This window comes from Marmota flaviventris, chromosome X (assembly GCF_047511675.1).
Source record: "Marmota flaviventris isolate mMarFla1 chromosome X, mMarFla1.hap1, whole genome shotgun sequence".
NCBI lineage: Eukaryota > Metazoa > Chordata > Mammalia > Rodentia > Sciuridae > Marmota > Marmota flaviventris.
Genome location: NC_092518.1, coordinates 111404209 through 111411801, shown reverse-complemented (window position 1 = coordinate 111411801; position 7593 = coordinate 111404209).

Here is a 7593-nt window from a genome sequence, read left to right as displayed (position 1 = left end):
CACTATTTTCTTATAAGGTTTCTTTTGATGTAATGTATTACTTAATCCTTTGAGGTGGACCTGGGCAGCCATACTGGATACCCAAGGGCTCATGGTGTAATTGCTGAACTATTGAAGCATTGGGATATACAGATAAAATGCAGGAAGGTGAACCATTTGTGGAGAAAATAGTTCTTCAAAAGCTAGTAACAACTTTGTAGGCACTACGTGTCCCAGGTATTCATTTTTTCCTTACCACTCCCCATCTACCATATTGCATTTTCCCTTCCTTTTACTTTCTCCTTTCTTTTGCCCAGAGTTTGGTTAGCATTTGAGAGATTCCATGAAGGCTCCTCATACTAGTTCCTACATCTTAATTACTGGCCTGTTCTGGAAACTCTGAGATTAGAGACTTAATCATCTGGATTCAGACATTGTTTGCCTTGAAATGAAATTGATGGGTATGTAATGGGTACTAGGTAAATATTTGCTGAATGGATAAACATGGCATTAGAAATTTACTTGTAAAATAAGTACATTTCATTTGGGGCAAACTGTTTTAGGACCTTTGGGGATAGGATGCAATAGAATTGTTTTATTTTTGGATTATGAAATAGTTTAAACATAAGAAATAAAGACTATCCATAATCCATAATCCCACATTAATAAATGGTAATATCTTTCCTTTTTAAGAAAGAAATAAAATGTAATGGAGTTGTATTTCCTCCCCCGACTCTTCTTAGAGTTAGCTTGAATCCTACCGTTGATATGTATGCTTTCCTTGTATGTTAGATTATTTACAATATGTTATTAACATGTAATATACAATATAATATTAACATTTATAAATATATATTCACAATAATGTACAGTATTATTTTTAAAAAACTTTATAAATCACTAATCTTACCTGCTTTTTTGTATTATACTCTATGAAACAATAAAACAATCCATTTTTCTTTTGATGAATACTTAGATTACTTCTTACAAACTGTAGCAACATAGTTGAATGTGCTCTTTATTCATGTGTACCCCAGTTTTCTGAGATAAATGACTAGAAGTGGAACTACTAGGCATTAAGTAATATACAAATTGAAGTTCACTGAACATTGCCAAGTTGCTCTTCTACATGATTTCCCAAAGTATATTCCTACCACCAGTATATGGAATTCTCTTACTTGACAATGTTTAGCATTTTCAGACTTTGCATTTTGCTGGTAGTAGAAATGGTACCTTACTTTTCTAATTTGTAATATTTTGATAACTATTGACATTGGACATACTTTCATATATGTATTGGGCATTTGTATTTCTTCTGTGAAATGTGTGGTCAAATATTTTGCCTATTTTCCTATTGTATTGTTTTTCTTGGACTTGTAGAAATTTGTTTTATATTTTGGATCCCTAACTTTTATTAGTCATATGTATTATCAATCAGTGGCTAATTTATAAATATGTTTATAATATGTTTTATAATGCAGAAGTTTTACATTTCCATGTAGTGAAACCTGTCTATCATTTTATTTATAGCTTGTATGTTTGGGTTTTGTTTAAGGATGCCTGACTATAATGAATACCTGAGGGAAAAGAGGACTGAATGGGCAGATGATGGAGGATGAAAACAAACATCCCTTTCATTGTTCTTTTTCTCTTCTTTCTTTTCTCATAATTTCTCCTGGAAATTGATGCCTTTAACGAGCAAGTTGGGCTGCTTTAGGCTGTATTTTTTTCCATTTGAAATCTAGATATCTTTGGCTTTATTCTGTTGGGCCGTTTTCTTTAAAACTTTTCCACTTATTTGGCGTTACTAACAAACCCCAGTGTAGACAACTGGTTTGTTCCTCTGCATAACTACAAAGCCATAATTAAAAAAAAATACCTAAAAAAAACAAAAAAAATCAATAAATATACCTCAGGATTGAAATAAATGTCCTTGCTGAATTACTTTGTATAATTAAAATAATGAGGAACAGATATTATTTGGTGAATCTTGATTGTTTTTTGGCAAAGAAGGTAAACAATCATTGTCTAAACCTTTCTTCCTTTAAATTACTACTGTAGTAACATAGTGCCACCTCTGTCAGCCCCTTCATGATACAATCATATTTGTTGTAACTTCAGTAGAGGATCAGGTGAGGACTATGGAAATTGAAGGGCAAAGTTGCATCAAGTTTTCTCAGACTTCCCCTAATCCTCCCCCCTCCCACCTTCTACCACATATTGCAGCCTGAATTATTTAGTTACTCAAATCAATCCATTTTTCTCTGTTCAGTGGTTGGACAATAAAAGTAAGATTTACTACAGCAAGTGAATAATAAAAAACGAATTAGCTGAAAACAAACAAAAAGCTGCTTACGTGGCAATCTTCTGTGTTAATCAAAACCTTGAGGACAGGTCGGAGATCAATATTTGACAAAAGATGAAAAGAAGCAATGCTTCCATTGAGAGTGGGAAAAGAGGGAGACCTAGGGGGGAAAGACTTAAGGGCAGGGCTCTTCAAAAGTGGTAAAGGGCAAAATTTCATCTGCTCCTTTGGTGGGCTGTTTTAGGGAAGTCTCTTCTGTGTTAGAGAAATAAGTGCTTTCTAAGCACATATCAAAGTTCAGCTTGATTGTCTCATCTGGGGAAGAAGGCCATCTGTCAGTATTCTCCAAATAATCTACATAATTGACTTTCAAACAAGCCTCAAAGAAACGGGCATTTATCACCCTAATTGTGGCAGGTGGAGTGTGTGTCACTGCCATTTTATCAAGATAATGGTAAATGGCACCCAGGTTTCTTCTTTCCTGTCTTATACTAGATTCCCTTCAATTTCTATGTATAGCTACATTCCTCTTTGAGACCAAATTTAGAAAAAAATATCAGCTAGTCTGCCAGGGCCTAGAGCAAGGGGAAACTTGTTTGAATTTTGACAAACCTTGGAGTTAGCCACCTGTCACCTTCTACCCTGCCCCTAGGGACTCAATACAGGAGTAGTTAGTAGAAGAGGGTCACCAAGACTCTACAGTATCAAAACTGGACTCCTGAGTAGCTTAATTCTGTGAGCCTGCATCTTCTAGGTAAGCATCACATGGCTTGAGGTTCCCTTTGGATCTTGGCAGGACTGGGAAAAGACCCAGGACTAGCTTCTCTGTAAATCTAGCACAAGTTAAATGGGTTACATTGGCCTCTAGTACACAAGTGAAATTTATTAAGGAATGGTACCCTTGTTCCTATAGACCCAAAGTGAGACTGAAAAGGTGCTGAGATTATCGTGAGGTCCTTTCTTGCACAGCTTAATCCAGTAACTCATATCTGTGGGAAATTATTGCCCCACAAAATATATGTAAGTATATTAATTAGGATCTTCCCTCAAATTCAAGATCTAGGACAAATCTGCCTTGAATAAATATTTTTTGGTAATTTTCAGGGCAAACATCACTTTTTCCTTTACTTTTCCAGATTCTGAACTGTACTTCTTAATCAGGTTAAGTTTTTAAATTTATTTTAATTAGTTATACATGGCAGTAGAATGGACTTTGATACATCATATATAATGGAATATCATTTCCCATTCTTCTGGTTATACATGATGTAAAATCCCATTGGTTGTATAGCTATATATGCACATAGGATAATAATGTCCTTTTCATTCTAATATCATTCCTACCCTTATACCCCCTCCCTTCCCTTCACTCTCCTCTACCTAAAGTAACTCTATTCTTCTCCAGCCCCTCCCCCCATTGTAAATTACCATCCACATATCAGAGAAAACTTTTGGCCTTTTAACTAGGTTAACTGTAGGCCTCCCTATCTTTCCTATGTGAAAATTGAGATGAAAGACAATGCTGCCCAATATTTAGTAGGGGGAACAAAGAACAAATTCCTAAACGGGGTGGGGGTTCAGTCAAAACCTGTCCCCCTGGGAAGGCTACAATTTTAGCCATAGAAGAAATAAATGGAAGTGCTTTTAGGTTTCTAAGAGTTTGAAAGTATCAGTTTGCTTAAATTAATCAGTAATCCATTAAGGAGATGATACAAATCCAGGCAGGATGCTCTTGTTAACAAATAAGTTACTGAGAACAATATATAAATAAAAATAGCAATCACCTGAAAGTTCTTTTCCATTCATATGAACTTGAACCACTTTTGGTTCCTAGCTATAGTGTTCATATTTAAATTTATACACATAGTAACTCTGTGCTTCTGTATACATGCAGAATATCATATGATGACAACTATTTCCAAGTGTTAAAATGAGGACTTATTCCATAAGACTTGAGTTATAGATATGATGAGGCATTTTTCTGTACTCAATGCCATTATTGAACAATCTTTTATGGTCTGTTTTCTCTCTGATGCAAACATGTGTGGCATTTTGTATTCTGATTAAAGAGTAGAATATAACAGCATCGCCAGGGCTAAATGGGCTGGGACCGGTTATGATAGGCAGTGTAATTCATTGACCTACTCTTACCATGTGAAACTGTTACACTGAGAGGGGAAGACACTGGGCTTTACTGCTTACAGCTCCATCAAAAACTTGGGAGTCAGGTTTGCAGGATAGGAGGTTTTATTTAGAGCTTTGAAGGAAGATAGAAAAATTTTGTTTTGAATCATCATCTGCAGAAAACTCAAAGGCAAGGAAAGCTTTTGTAGAAGAAAAGGCAAAGTGAGACAAAAGGCAGGAAATAAATATATGCAGATTTAGCAAGACTGTGTTAGAGGACACATCACTGGTGCATGGCTAAGCGTAGGAGAGTATGTTTGACTAGGAAGGAAGTGAAGGTAGAACAAAAGCTGGTATAGAGAGACAAATGTGATTGTTTCGTTTGGTATGGATGTCTCTTCCCAGTGTTTGTCACTCAGTGTGCTATGGTACAGTGGTGTCCTTGAAGGAAGACATAATAGGTGTAATGTATCAGATTGGCATTGAGAAAAGATTGAAATGTATGTTCTGGAACATAAGAGAATATTTCTTGTGGGGGAAAACAGGTTGACTCAAATGACTTAAGGCTAAAGGTCAACCAAAAGAATCCATGACTATATTTTTAATAAACAGTGAAATTTTGAAACGCTATAGTGGGGATTGTATTTATTACTCATTTATTTAAAGTTTTTTTAAAAATCTATTTAAGTGTACTGCCACAAATGTTGGTGTGTTGACTTAGATGCAAAGAATGTTATGAATAAAATAATTATATAATTTTATAAATATGAAATCAAGAACAGGCAAACCTAATCCATAGTGATAGAAGAATTCATAACAATGATTGTCTCTGAGTATGTACATGGAAATGACTCAAAAAAGACAAGGAAAATTTTTGGGGTGATGGGCATATTCTGTATCTTGTTTTGAATGGTGGTTATAGGAGTATATATACATTTATAAAAATTAATAAACTGAAAACTTATAACCTGTGCACTTTACTATATGTTAATGGTCTCTAAATAGAAACAGGCAAATGCATAAAATGGAGCATTTGATCACAGAAATACTGAAAGTTGCTGCTGTTCTCTTTATTTCAAGATTCAGCTGCTTTCAGGGGCTATTTGTTATGCGTTTGTTAGGAGTTCCGTGATAAACTTCCTTTACATGGCAAAACTCACTACAAAGTAGAGGATGGCTCCCTTCAAATTTTTACACAACTTTTTGTTGTTGATATTAAGTGATATACTTCCCAAACTCAAGATTATTCAGTCTTAAATGTGACCCCATGTGGAATTCATTCCCTCCACAAATCTTCGTAGTGCTTCTCTGTGGAGCACAGTGCCCTCAGGGTCTTGTGAGTTTCTGCTTCACTGATCTTCTCTCCCACCAGAAAGTCCACCTGAGGGCTGTGCCTGTGCCTGATTTATTGCTGTATCTCCAGCACCTAGCAGTCTGGCATAGAGGGCAAACCATTCAGCCAATCTTTGTCAAACAAAGTGTTCATTACATGAATGGAAAACTCTATCTTTGAATAACTAATTCATTAAGTCAGAAAATGATCTCTGCTTTCTAGGAGCTCAAAAAAAGATCTAGGGGGCTGGGGTTGTAGCTCAGTGGTACAGTTCTTGCCTGGCATGTGTGAGGCACTGGGTTCAATTCTCAGCACCACATACAAATAAATAAAATAAAGGTCCATCAATGACTAAAAAATATTTAAACAAAAAGATCTGGGAAGATGGCTCTTATGTGGTTTAAGTTGATCTACCTTTTAGGAATTTATAGCTTGTTCCATGTATTGTCCTTATTACCCACCTCTCCAACGTGTCTTGAGTCTCTCTACAATAAGCTAAAAGTAAACTAGATGATAAAGTTAGGGATACTTCCTCCACAAGGCCTCAGAGAAAGTACAATTATGCACTGTAGTCTTCTTTAGTTCTCTTCCATTTTTATACCAATATGGATTATCATGCAGATTTAGTTATAGTATATGGAGATCAGAAAGTATGATCTACAGGAAATGAAAGATTTTAGGAGTTTACACATTTCTGTTTAGTCACTATTCATGTGTTGGGCTGAAGACAGTAAGCAGAGGTATTGTGATGTTTGGGGTAGTGGAGTAGAGGATGTTAAAGACCTGTTTCAGTAATATGATTTATTAAGAATCCCTTCTTGAATATGTGCAAGAGGAAAATTTAGAACAAAGAAAATACCTCAACATACAGTTTTTGGAAAGATCCAAAGCCATAACTAAAAGAACCCATACTGAGTTAATGAGGGATGTTTTAATGAGTGTTTTTGCTGTGACCAAAAGAGCTGACAAATAGTTCCCCAACTCTCCCCTCTGACCCGGCACAGTGCTTGCAGCTATGTGGCTGGTCCATAGCTTGCAAAGCCTGGTCCTGATCTGCCCAGTACAAAACATCTCCAGAGAACAGCCCACAGGACCTCCAAAGAGAGAGGTTCCTGATTGGGAAGTAGAACGGGAGGGGGTGAGTGAGGTACAGTTTAGAGACTAGAGACCAATAATTGTGAGGTCCACAGGTGATATAAGGGGATAAGACCAGGCGCCCACATCACAGGAGTGGGGCCCAAAGGAGATCTTTAGGGTACAAGTCTTCCAAAGGGGATCAGCAAGTGCTATACCCCACCTTTAGGAGTTCTTCCTCCAAGTACAACCCCCCACCACCTTGATAACCTTCACCATCCTGAGGGTGGAGATAGCAGCAAACAACAGACAACCCTACCTACTGGATGAGAAGGGAAGCAGGAAAGATACTGATCTCCAAAAGAAATAATCCTCTTATATTCAAGTTTTTTTTCTTTTTTCTTTCTTTTTCTCTCTTTTCCCACTCTCACATCCCCAACATTTGTGAAACCAAATACTTTTCATGCATTAGGCTACTGAGTACTGGAATGTCTCAATAGTATATTAGAGTTGTGTTGCATATTATTTTATCTTCTATTTTTACATTTTATTAATTTTATATTTGTTTCTTGTACTCTCTTGATTGTCTTTCCACTTACTTGTCTCCCCAAAATCTCTCTTTTCCTGTGCTACTAGCCAAACTCTTTTTTTAAATTAATTTTTTATTTATATATGACAGCAGAATGCATTACAATTCTTATTACACATATAGAACACAATTTTTCATATCTCTGGTTGTATACAAAGTTATTCACACCAATTTGAGTCTTCATACATG